Source organism: Aquarana catesbeiana, linkage group LG10 (assembly GCF_042186555.1).
Source record: "Aquarana catesbeiana isolate 2022-GZ linkage group LG10, ASM4218655v1, whole genome shotgun sequence".
Taxonomy (NCBI): domain Eukaryota; kingdom Metazoa; phylum Chordata; class Amphibia; order Anura; family Ranidae; genus Aquarana; species Aquarana catesbeiana.
Genome location: NC_133333.1, coordinates 180,436,460 through 180,450,056, shown reverse-complemented (window position 1 = coordinate 180,450,056; position 13,597 = coordinate 180,436,460). Strand labels below are relative to the sequence as shown.

At 42.7% G+C, this 13,597-nt stretch overlaps 1 long non-coding RNA gene across 2 annotated transcripts in view; it reads right to left on the bottom strand.

The window, feature by feature from the left end:
- The window catches only part of LOC141111059 (uncharacterized), a 128,969-nt gene that overhangs the window by 20,102 nt on the left and 95,270 nt on the right, over window positions 1-13,597 (bottom strand). Inside the window, exon 1 of one of the 2 annotated variants that reach the window (XR_012236369.1) lies at window positions 1,500-1,687. The exons of the other annotated variant lie outside the window; for it this stretch is intronic. This is a non-coding gene — a long non-coding RNA (uncharacterized lncRNA). Of the gene's footprint in view, window positions 1-1,499; window positions 1,688-13,597 lie in introns of those variants that run through there. 2 annotated transcript variants of the gene reach the window in all.

Here is a 13,597-nt window from a genome sequence, read left to right as displayed (position 1 = left end):
ATAGTAATAGGAACAGATATGCACCACATAGGCCCTCAACCTGTACACTGGTACGGAAGAGTAAGAGTTATGTGAAGTGAAATGCACGCATAGAGTCTGTGCTAGGTGCACAGCAGGACCCCATACTATTACCGGGAGTAAAGTAGCAGTGATACGCTGGATAGGTGGAGAGGGCAAGGGCTCTGCCTGTCCCTCCTAAATACACAAGTGACCGAGGTAATGTTTAGTACATCAAGAGAGCGTTTACTAGAATGTGTTAGTTATCTGTGCAGGTCATGAGTGTGGCTCAAGTAAAGGTACCTCAATGTGTACAGCAGTGACCCTGTACAAAGTGCCTAGCGTAGCCCAGAAAAACCCACCCTAGGGTATGCCTCTCATGTGACCCTTGCTTGGCACCCAACGAGAAGGGAAACATTGAAGACGTGATGACCATCCCAGCACCCTACCCTTACAAGGGTCACTGAGTACTACGCTTGCCATGAAGGCTTTAATGAGATGGATCCAGCACCTCTCTGCTTGCTATGCTTTCCTTTGTTGTAAATACACAGCAGGGCAATAAAGGGGTCACTGTGGCATAGGCACCAGCATGGCCCCCAACCTCTTAAAGAAGGACCTTGTCATAGCCCCCATTGCTGTACCCCAGGCTCCTGACCTATGATCCCCCAGAGCACTCATGAAGATTTTAGAGATATGTTAGTACCTACTTCCCACCCATTTGGTTATATATTGCAATATGTAATCAACAGATAATAACTTTTAGAATCTCTTAGCATGATACAAATCTCTAATGAAATAATGTCTGGCTCTTCTTAAAAAACAGTAAAACGGGTAGGTACCCCCTGTGTGCACCAATAGACATAACAGTATAAGTAACTGATAGAAAGGCTTATATCTAAGTCTTCTTGTGAGAAACTAGGACACATTTACTTTACAATCGCACTATTCCCTTTCATGCCGATAATTTTATTATATGATCACTAGTCAAATAATATCTAAATATAAAATGTTAGTTTAAACATTCACTACACTGCAATCTCTATAACTGAATGACGATCTTACCTAGCCTTAGTTAACTTTACCAACTAAAACAAATCCAAAGAGAATTTAGAAGACACTCATTAGAAGTAGGTATCCATACAACAAATAGGAAAGGTGTACATAAATCTGCTGACAGAATTTTGTCTTAGATACTGTAGAAATGACACAATTTACTCCAATATGCCATAATGCACATGGTCTTCTGAATCACCCCCGAATTGTGCTGTTCTCTTGATAAAAGTGATGTACAGAAGCTTATATTGATCAGATCTCTAATATTGTATTTGCCTTTGGCTAACTGGTTACTTGACTTAAGGGACACATTTTATATATATATCTTTATCTATATATATATATATATATACACACACACACACATACTCACCCAAACACACATACAGTATGTGTACAGTACAGTATATATGAGCAACATTCACACAATATGTTGGAGAGTACATTACCCAAGTCAACAAGGTTCTTTCCCAGATATGTATTTCCTCCTGATCTGATCTCGCCTACTGTTCTTGTACTGGCAGACACTGGAGGCTGACTCCAGCTCAGTGATCTTACATATGACCTCATTGTATATATCCATACAGGCATGTCACCGAGCCTTAGACCACACCTGTGTGCAAACCTTCCACCCACAGGTAAATGGTAAAATCAGCTCCATTGAGTCATTAGTAAACTGAAAGGGAGGAGCTGTGGCTTATCAGCAGGTGCAGAGCAATGGATGCTCTATAAAACAAAGTGACAAACAGATTACAGTCAGCTGGGAATTTTCTACCAGCATTCCTAAGCTGCCATGATGGCAATGCCTCATTCTTTTGTGTGACCTATAACAACGCCCTATCAGCTGGCTACAAACTTTTGTTGTTATTCTCCTCTCGGTATACACTATTGCACAACAGGTTTTACCAAAAGGAGGTAACAGTCCTGTCAAATCTATATTTGTTTGGGCTTTAAGGATTTAATTTTGTTTTCAAGTGACAAGATATACATTTATTCAAGGACTGATATACATACAGTGCATTTCGTAAGACTTCTCCAGCTACAAATTGCTATGAGTTTTAAAGCAGAGCTAAAGTTCTGCTATGATACAGTGCGAGCAGGCAGGCACTTTATTGCAGAACAGACATGCAATGTCTCTTCTGGAATAAAACATACCTACCTACCTGCTCACAGCACTCTCTAGACTGTAAACTGAGCTGAGCATGCGCAGCCCAGCTTGCAGAGGCTGGGCCAATCCTGTGTGTTGGGATAATTAGCTGCTGTGTAGGTGCAGGAGAGATGTCATTGCGCGCTGGCCAATGAAGATGGCCAAAACCTGGCACACAGAAGATCCTGGCGCTGGAGAAGGAGCATTGAGAAGGTGAGCATCCTCCCTTTAGTTCTGCTTTAGTTCTGGTCTATAGCTCACCACACACACATTACAATTTGTCTGTACAATCTCTTTTAGATCTACTAACAACTATGAAGTGCAAGGCCTGCCTGACTGGATACAGAATGATTCCTCATACAGGCAGTCCCCCAGTTACAAACAAGGTTCTGTAGGTTTGTTCTTAAAAGAGAAGTATGGTTTTTTTTTCAGAATTATACTTACCTAGGTGGATGCAGCATCAGTCCAATGCTGGATCTGTCCCCTGCTGCCTCTAGCACTGAGAACCGACTGATGGAACACCGCCAATCGCTCAGTTCTCACAGCTCCAGCTGTCAGTGATCCATAGGAGAAGTACAGCCAAACAAGCTTTGGCTGGACTTCTTTAAAATTATATTTGTATGTAGGTTTAAACAGGTACATTAAAGTACTATAGGCAAAACTTTTTTTTTTAATTTTGCATAGAGTAAGGGAGGGTTATAACCCCAGTCAGATTTTTTTTTTTTTGTCGTCTGTGTCCCATTGGGGAGATTTCCCTTCACTTACTGTCCCATTGCCAAACAGGAAGTGAGAGGAAATTCCTGCAAATTAGGCCTCATGCACACAGGACTTTTAGCAAAACTATACTCCCATAAAAGCTTATGGCTCAAAAACGCTGATAAATGACGAAAAAGACGCTTTTCCTGGTGCCTCCATGACAAGATACCTGTGACAAGCTCCGCCTTGGCTCCTCCCTCAGGATCAGTTATCATTTTAAAAGAAAAGGGTTAGTGCACTCTCAGCATTCTACTTTTTTCCCCTCATACCTCATGGTCAGTGAATGGTGGTCGAACGTCCCTTACCCAGGGCCGTCTTTAATATTGATTGGACTCTGGGCAAAAATTTTCTTGCCCCCCCCCCCATGCAATTTCACTCTCCATCTGCTCTGAGACATACAATAAATAACAGCTAAACTTAAAATCAATTAACTGTATCAGATCAGGCAGCAATTGCGATTGGTTGCCAGCGGTTACAGAATATCATTACTGCTTACTGACTGGTTGCTAGAGGTTACAGTACATATTACGGCTCACTGATTAGTTGCTAGAGGTTACAGCAAATTATTTCTGCTTGTTAATTGGTTTTTAGAGATTACTGTACAGTATTACTGCACACTAATTGGTTGCTAGAGGTTACAGCACATCATCTCCTCACTGCAGGGAAGCATGATATACATATGAATGCCGCCTTTATTTACATATCAATGCCGCCGGCCGCAGCTATTTACTTGTGAATGACGGTTATTTACATGTAAAAACAGGGTCTGCAGGTGAGTCATCTGTATACAACAATAAGGCAGAGCTGGGCAGCATTAGTACCAGCACTTCACATTGAGATATCGGGTGACAACACAGAACTAAAACCTCAAAGGACAAGGAAATTTAAACTGGGATAGTTGGCAAGTATGAGGCAGCTGCTTCGGACCCCACAATGACAGGGCCCAGGGCAGCTGCCCCTTTTGCCTTGCCTTAAAGACGGCCCTACCCTTATCTCTGCAGTTGGCAGCTTCCAGCTGGGTTCAAGCCTCTCCCAGGTGCAGTCCCTATTCTTGGGTAGCTAAATGCGCTAAGATAGGGAGTCCCTTCTGTGGGTCTTTTGGGACAGCAGTTGTCTCTTAACTAAGAGCTCCTATCTGCATTTATATACCAACATTTGCTCAAGCCTGCAGCAGAGAAAGCAGCTATATCTATTTTTCACTTAGCCTTCCATTTCTCCCTCCTGTCATCCATTCTCTATCGCTTTCCTTTCTTTGCGTTCCTCTCTCTTTTTCACTTTCTTCCTTCCCCACCACCTTCCCCTCCTTGTGATATTGTACCTTCATTCCTGGTTACTATAGTGGGTGGCGTGCACCTCGCACCGGATTTTCTGAGTCCCTCACCGTCTTCCTGCCCACTCTGCGCATGTGCGGACATCAGGAGCCGACTTGGTGAGCCGTGCTGAGTTGGGCGGGCCTCATAGGTCCTAGTGCCACCGGCCACGCATGTGCGGTCTGGCCTGAAGTCATGGTGGCCATCTTGAATAGGGGCACATTTTATACTTTTTGCCCTTATTTGTCAAAATCATTTTTTTGAGGGTTGTATCTTCCACAAGATATCCCTCCCCTCTCCATTGTTTATTACTGGGGGCTTTCAGCATGGCAGCCTGTTGTCATCTGGAGGGGACCCCGTTTTTTGCCAATGGTAAATGTAATTTATTTTTTTTTACTCCAGCTGAAATACCAATTGCTAACTCCTTTACCTTTCTCTAGCTGCTTTTTCTTTCTGTTGCCTAAAATAAGCAATATGCCACCTGAACAAGACCCTCTCCAACATTTAAGGTAGGGACTATAGTCCAGGTGAATTAAAAAAAAAAAAAGAGAGCATTATTATTATTATTTCAGCCTTGTACGCCAGAAGAAGTCCAAGCGGACATCAAGGCGACATAAACAAACCTATGAAGGCCCCAACCAGATCAGGATACCATGCAACTGGCGAGGGTTCATCCGTGAAAAGACATAGTTCTTCACATTCACCAACTCTCAAATGCCTAAATGCCGAGCATGTTGGGTCATCCCATTACCAGCCAATTGATCTGCAAAAGCTGTTTTAGAGTCTATGCAGAGAGTCAGAGGGTTAACAGGTAAGCTGTCCTACTCAAAGATGGGCAGGGGATACATAGCAGAACAAGCAACAGCAGTTCCACTGCAGCAATTAGCTCAATCTCCTCCAGAGATTAACTCTTCCTGGCCCATCCTCGAGAGAATCTCACCACGCAGCAAGTATCCCTTCTAGACATCTGGATGATGGGGGTGTCATCTGAGGATACCTAAGAAGAGCTCAGCCCTCAGACTTCAACTTTTTCCTAGTTCAGCCCTATGTCCAGCCTGTAAAGCCCGCTATTGGCTGGGAGAAAGCCGACACTACATCTGAGTAGTCTGTAGTAGTACAAAAGATGTACTTCCCCATTTCTAAAGAAGTAGGTTTCCTTCTTTCGGCTTGGTACCCTACGATTTCCAATGAGTACCATTTATCTGTGCGATTTCAAGTCGCAGCAACTTCAGAGTAGTCCCTGCACTACTTTGGTCCCATTTTGATGCAACTTGAGGTCCACAGGCATTGTTTCAAGTCGCATCAAAATCGTGGCAAAATTGTGCGACTTTCAGGTCGCAATAGTGGAAACATAGGCTTACTCTGATGGTTAATATCAGAGACATTGTTGAAGAGGAAAGGAAAAAAGAAAAAAAAAAAAGTTTTCCTCTCAATTGCCTAGGAAAACTTTATCCATGGTTGGAACAAGATTCTGCAATGCCAGACAGTTTGCCAGAGTCAGACGTGGCAGTGGTTCATATAACAAAGAATTTCATCTCACCAATCGATAATTGAGCCTCAATTGAGGATCCTTTAGAGAGATGAATAGACCCCAACTTAAAAGAAGCTTACCAAATGGCGGGTAAATGTCTGGAAGTCAGTAATTGCCTTATCTTCCTTATCTGTATCCAAAGCCCTATGGGCAGGGATGCTTACTTGCACACACTCATACTACAACTGTTACAGAAGTATCTGAGATTTTCGGTTGACCAGGCCCATCTACAATTCCAGAGTCTCCCCTTTGGGCCCTGCACTTCCCTCAGAGCCCTCATAAGGGCTCGGATCACTATCCAAGCTTCTTTATGAGAACTGGGTCTCAGTTCTCATCACTAACCATACGATATCCTTTTTTTTTTAAAAAAAAGATCCAGCCCAGCTAGTGGAACACAGGTGGATGCTGGGGCCTACACTATCAAGATACGGTTGGATGGTAAATCAAACGAGTTATCTTTTCTCCAGTTTAGGCGCCTTATTCAACACCGCAAAAGGGATGGTGTCTCTGCCATCTCAGAAAGTGTGGACGATCATTCAGAAAGTAAGGTGACTGAGGACATGGTCCTACATAACAGCCTCAAACTAACTCAACTTAATAGGGATTTTTGTATCCAGATGGTCCCATGGATACCTCAGGCACCTTTTAGCTAGAATTTCTGAAGCAATGGAGCAAATAGTCTATCCCAGTCCATATATCAAACAAGTTTGATGTACAGGGGTCTGCACTAGTTGACAAAGAGGGAGATGCCTGTAAAGCCACTTTCATTAAGGCATGTCTTCTGGACCACAGACGCCAATACAATAGGCTAGGAGGCACATTGCAACCAGATGTTGGTTCAAGAGAGATGGGCGTTCAATGCGTCAGACATCGCAAATATCCTGCAAATCCAGGCGGCTTATCTCGCAGCATTTGCTCTCAGATCAAGGACAAATCAGTTCTGATTCGGATAGACAATACAGCTGCAATATCATACATACATCACCAAGGAGGAACCAACAACAGTTCCTTACTAAGGGAAGTGGAACTCATCTTCATTTGGGCAGAGGAGAATCTGACGAACCTAAGAGTAGTCTATCTTCCAGCACACTTAAACACAGACACGAATCACCTATCCTAAGGATTCCTGGAACCCAACAAATGGTCCCTACAACCAAAGTTATTCAGTTGGATTGTGGGCAAGTGGACCTTTCCTGAACTGCATCCTTTTGCTACAGCAAGCAATACCAAGCTGCAGAGGTTTATTTCACATATACCCCACCCTTGGGCAGAAGCAATAGATGCCCTGTCAAGTCCTTGGGCATGCAATCTAATTTAGGCCTCCATCGGCCTCCTACCACAAATTCTCTTGAGACCTGCAATATCAAAAATAAACAGTGATAACAGTCCTGCCATGATTGCCTAGGGCAATATTTCTTAGTGTCCAGCCTCTGGTAAATATTCCTCTGATACCCTTTCTTCTGGCTCGAGGCATCACACAATCAGAATCCTCACAGATTAAACCTTCACATTAGAATGTTAAAACAGAGGCTTTAATCATTAGGATGTTCCTCCAGAGTTGTTTCAACTCTGCTCAAAGCAGGAGCCTTCAATTAACAATTCTTCATTCTTCAATTCTGATGTACCCTTTTCCTCCAAACTCCTTGACTTCCTGCAAGCAGACCTTGATTTAGGATTAAGCAACTTAAAAAAGGTACACCTGGTGGCAATCTCTACTGTGGCAACAAGAGATGGACTGAAGATCCTTTAATAATCAAATTCTTCAACACAGTCAAGAAGATAAGCCCACCCATTAAAACAAGTCTTTCCCACTTGGGATCTCTCTATCACTCTGGAGCCCTTATCCAAACAGCCTTTTGCCCCATCTGATTCAGCATCCTTGTGGAATCTCACTTGGAAACTATTTTTCTTTGTGGCGATGGCATCGGGCTGGGGAATATCAGAACTTAAGGTTCTGGCATTAGAAGATAATAATATTATTTTTTTGTACTCGGATAAAGTTAGAATGGTACATGGATTGATCTCTAAATTCTCTTCTTCCTCTAATATCTTCGAGCCTTGGGCCCTGCCAATCTTTTCAGATCCAATTTTTACCTTCTTCACGAAGACGATATTACTTCGGTACTAAGACACTATCTTCAAGCCACAACTCCTTTCAGACTTTCAAACCTATTTGTAATACTCAAAAAAAAAAAAAAACAAAAAAAAAAAATGTAAAAAGGCAGGGACAAAGAGGCATCATCTGGGGCCCTTCCGGCCATTCCAGAACTGCAGTATCCATCATGCCTAGTCATATCTGTGAATATCAGAGCTTTACAATACCTCATGGGACAAGTGGTTCTGCAGCAGCTGGGGAGTCATAGTTTGCAGATCCCTGCTCTAGTACAATAGTTTCATGGATAATCAAGTTGGTTAAGAAGATGTAAAGGGATAGGGCACTGGAACCCCCTCTTCAGTTGGGCTGTATGCCACCTGGTTGTTTTCTGCTTATTGGACGGCCAGAGCAGACGTATCCATCAAAACGATCTAAAGGGTAGCATCATGGTCATCCCAACATGCGTTTAGGAGATGTTACAGAGTAGACCCGGCAGCTTTCTCATCTGTAGAAACTGGCAGACAGACTATCAGGCCGGCTTTTGCCTATTTTAAATTATTTTTCAAAAAAATATTTTACTATGCATCATCCCACCCATTTCAGCTAGTTATTTGTCACAGGTATGCTGCCATGGAGGCACCAGGAAAACAGAAAATTGTTTAATACTTACCGTAATTTTCTTTTCCTGGTGCCTATTCATGGCAGCATACAATCTCACCCTTGGTATGCTATATTACGTAGAATGCTTGGAGTGCACTAACCCTTTTCTTTTATAATATTCACTGGTCCTGAGGGAGGAGCCAAGGTGGAGCTTGTCACAGCTATGCTGCCATGGATAAGCACCAGTAAAAGAAAATTACGGTAAGTATGAAACCATTTTCATTTTTTTGCGTGTTTTTAAAGCTGTTTTTAGCTTTTTTCAGAGTTCGAGCTGCTTTACAGCCGAAAAACTCTTCTCAAAACCGATTAGTTTTGGTGGTTTTTTTCCCAGCCAGAAAACCCCCTGCCAAAAACTGCTGATAACAGCCTATGTGTGCAGGGAAACATAGGATAACATGCTGAGGAGTTTATTGGCTGCAGAAAAAAAAATGTCTGAAACCAAAAACAGCAGCTGTGAAAACAACCAGTGTATACGAGGCCTTAAGGGAATTCCTTAGGGATCCCAAGGTCACCAGAACTAATGTCCCCATTGGAAGTTCTCCCCTCTATTACTTTTCTGGGGACAACCCAAAATTTGGGATTTACTTTTACTTTTAAAAGTAATGGTAAACAGGGCAAACAGAGAGGGTGAGCGGGGGGCACAGAGAGCAATAAAAACTGACAGATGTTCTAATCCCTCCCCACTCCATCCAAAATTAAAAAAAAAAAAAAAAAAAAAACACTTTTGCCTTTAGTTATACTTTAAGTGTAACTCCAGCCAAAAATGATAACTTTACTTTTTTTTGGATAGTATAGGGAAGGGTTACCACCCCTGTAAAGGTTTGTTTTGCTGTCTGTGCCCCTGTTCAGAAGATTTCACCTCACTTTCTGTCCCTGTGACAATTGGATTTCAAACATTTTGAATTGTTGTGGAAACAAGTCTTGGTAATAAAACTTCAGTGGAGACACTTTTTTTCTCGTGATAACTCTTACCAGAGTTAATTTCCCTTCTCAGGGGTAGATTTCCTCTCACTTCCTGTCTCCCTCCGTTTGTAAGTAGGAGTCGTATGTATGTAACTTGGGTCTGTATGTAACTGTATTACATAGTTCTAAATCTCCTGTTGATTGTATAGAGTAGTGGTCTCCAAACTACGGCCCAGGGGCTTTTATCTGGCCCTTGTGACACTATTTCATCCACTGATACCAACAATGGGGTATTAACCCCCCCCACTGACACCATCGATGGAACACAACCCCCTACTGACAAAGATGGGGCAATGTTTTTTCCCACTGACGTTAGGAACCTTTTCTACCCTCAATGGCCACAGTCCAGCCCTCCTAAAGCCTAAAGAAATTGTCCCTTTGTTTAGAAAGTTCTCCATACCACTGGTATAGAGATTGCACAGTGTGGGGTGAGGGAGCATTAGAGATGGGAACAGCAATGGGAAAATCTAGCATCTGGAGTCTTAAAGTGATTGTAAAGTCTCGTTTTTTTGAATAACAAACATGTTATACTTCCCTCCTCTGTGCAGTTGGTTTTGCACAGAGCAGCCTGGATCCTCCTCTTCTCGGGTCCCTCTTAGCTGCTGGCTAAGAGGGAGGGGCCAGGGGCAGCATTCTATGGGGGCACCCGAGCTGAGTCAGAGCTCCGTGTATCCATTCAATCATGGAGCGCCGACCCGTTCCTGCCTGCTGTTTTCCCTGATTGGCTGACTGACTTTGATTGACAGCTGCAGGAGCCAATGGTGCTGCTGCTGTGTCTCAGCCAATCAGGAGGAGTGTCCCGGATGACTTAGACATTCGTGGACATCGCTGGAGAGAAATGGGGCTCAGGTAAGTATTCGAGAGTGCTGGGGGGGGCTGCTACATTAAGATAAAAAACCTTCTGCCTTTACAACCCCTTTAAGAGATATAAGAAAGTAGTGGGTGATCCAACTCACGACAGCCTCGTTATAGCAATCTGTGAATGAGTAAACCACAAGTCCCGTCTGTTGCGGTGAACTTGTAGTTTCAATGGACTGTAAGCATGCTGATCAGTAGTCCATTCACGCTTCCTACAGCTCTGAAACTGACAGTTCATACAGAGGTAGGGGTAGAGCTATAGGCAGTGTATTCAGGGCCTCACATCGCACATGAAATGCACTGATCGCGGGTGCAAAACTCTGCTGGCTCCTATGGGGGAAAAAAATAATAGATGCAATTTTTTTTCCTGCAAAAACTTGTGTATTTATTTATTTATTTTACAAAGGTGAACTTTAATGGTGAGGCTTTTAAAGTATATATAAAGCCAAAACTTCTAGTGGTGAATAAAGAGGTAACGGGTTGGAACCCCCAGTTAAGCTCCTATTGCGATCTGTGTCTCTGTTAGGGAGAGTCACCCCTAGATTTGTCCTGGTGAGCACTGTGAAGAAAAATGCAACATTTTACCTTGAATAAGAATAGAGGGGAAATCTTTTGATGGGGGACACTTGTTCCAATGACTGCTGTCAGTTGGAAGTTCCCTTGCTTTGGAAAGATTTTTGTAGCAGTCCAATTCTGCTACAAAATCAACAAGGAGGGTAGTGTGATGTCCGGCTTGATTCAATTCCTGACAAGTCACAAAAGGGCAACACAGCATAATTATAACAAAAAGTCCTAACCTTCAGTCAAGTAATATAGGAACAATTTTCCATGGTCTACCTGAGATAAGGATGCTGGAAGAAAGACATTATTCAAGCTTACAGCAGGAAGGGAGAATCACCTCCACAAGCCATCAGTCAGACTGTACAGTGTAACAGTGTAAATATTTCACAGTGATAGGCATCAGCAAGGAGGCTGATCTACTTTATGTAAGACAGCAATTATACACAGACAAAAACTTTAAAGCTGGTCATACACTGTTAGTTTTTTTTTTTTTTGTTTAAAACAAAAAAAAACAAAAAAAAAAAACGAACAGATTCTTTCATCCACACAAATGAAGTGGATGGAGGAAACCCACAGCTGGGACTTAAGGTTCCTTTCACACGAACGTTCCGATGGGGTCTGCCTGGGTTTTTCAAGTGGACCCAAAAGGAACCTCCATTCTCCTCTCTAGAGCAGCGGGTGTAAACGGAAATGTGTTCATTTACACCTGCCTACATCCAATCCGATCCCCTAAACAGACAGATGGGGGATCTGTTCCCCTTCAGTCCAGCGAATCGGATGGCAGGCATAGACTGACAGGAGGTCCGTTTACATTCAACTGCCCATAGAGAAGAGCAGGATGTATCTGTGTCCTCTCTGCATAAGCAGAATGGACAAGGACCTGTCATCCGCCTATTCAGCGGGGATCAGCAGACAGATTAGATCACAGGCGGAGTCCCTATGTGACAAGAACCTTATTCTGACAGATGCCCCTGCCACTTTCAGAATAAAGTAATCTGCAGCTGCAGATGATTGGTTACAGCCGCTGATCGAGAAACACTTTCCAACATGTCCATTTAATAGAAGTCGATTAAACAATCAACTTGTGACAATCGTGTACTGGCACACACTGATCAAAATTCGAAATCCGGCCAGTTCAGCAGTTTGATCGGTTTACTAATAGCTTTCAGGTTAGGCACCAGGAGTTATGTGGCTATGACTTCAAAGAATAAGCATCTAAGGGCCCCTAATTCCTGCCGAATCAGCAAAAATTTGAGCTGTGGGAGAAAAGTTGATCTCAAAATCGACTGAGCTGGCTATAATATTATTGGCCGAACAATGATTGCGTCCTATCAGGTGCAGTCACTGTTCAGCAGCGCCATTGTTTTCTGGCAGCTGCAGTCAGCAGTGGAGTCAACAGGGGAGATTCCTCCATCCACACTGTTAGCTTGGCGTAGAAAATCAATTGATTTTCGCAAGCTGAACAGAAGTGAAACTTGAAATGTGTATGGCCGTCTTTAGCCCAGGACGTAGATGCAGACCTTGGGTGATGCCTGAATAAATTTTGCGCTGGACTTGAAATACTATGTGACACCAGGATTTCATTAAAAGATGTAAAATAGTATAAAAGCAGTACACATTTCTGGCAAGAATGCAGAAAATTTAAAGAACAAACATCACCTTAGAAAATAAACATGACGAGCTTGGGAGGCATTGTGAAAGAGCATACAGAGCCTGAAGGCAAAGTACAAGGCGATCGGTCAGCTAAGGTAAAGTGAAAGTGCCTATGTCACGCAGAGTGGTCCGATGTACACAGATAAAAGAGATTTCAGAGGAGTGGGATAGTAAAAGAACAGGGAGAGGTAGAGAAATAACATACAGTATCATGTTTTGAAGGAAGTGTAATTAGGGTCAGATTCCATCAATGTCATATGACATCTCCACCCTGTGACTATTTTAAGCAATTTACCTCATAGAAAAAAGGTACACGCACCAAGGTATGAGGAATCCTGTCAGTGTCTCATCTCGGAGAGGGTGTGTGTACAGTGTCACCAGGTACTGATTTATCTGCCGTGTAAAGACTCCCAACCCCAAAACAGCAGCTGGGCGAAACATTGACTGCCCCACTATTTTAGTTGTCAATAACCTAGAACAGTCTATAGTAGTCTAGTCTAGAATAACTTATAGTAGTCTAGCTAGAATAACCCTTTAGTAGTCTAGAACAGCTGATAGTAGTCTAGAACAGCCTATAGTAGTCCAGTCTAGAACAGCTTACAGTAGTCTAGTTTATAACAACCTATAGTGGTCTAGACTAGAACAGACTATAGTAGTCTAGTACAACCTACAGTAGTCTAGTCTAGAACAGCCTTTAGTGGTCTAGAATGACCCATAGTGATTTAGTCTAGAACAACCTATAGTAGTCTAGTCTAGAACAGCCTATACTGTAGTACTCCTGTCTAGAAAAGCCTATAGTAATTTTAAAACATATAGTAGTCTAGAACAGCCTATAGTAATCTAGTCTAGAACAACCTATAGTAGTTTAGAACAACCTATACTTGACCAAAAGTATCAGTACTCGTACTCACCCGTAAATACAGGTATCGGTGCAACTCTAAATATCTATATGACTACAACTTTACCTACATCTATATCTTATTCATATGGTACACAGTTCAGGTCTGCCATAG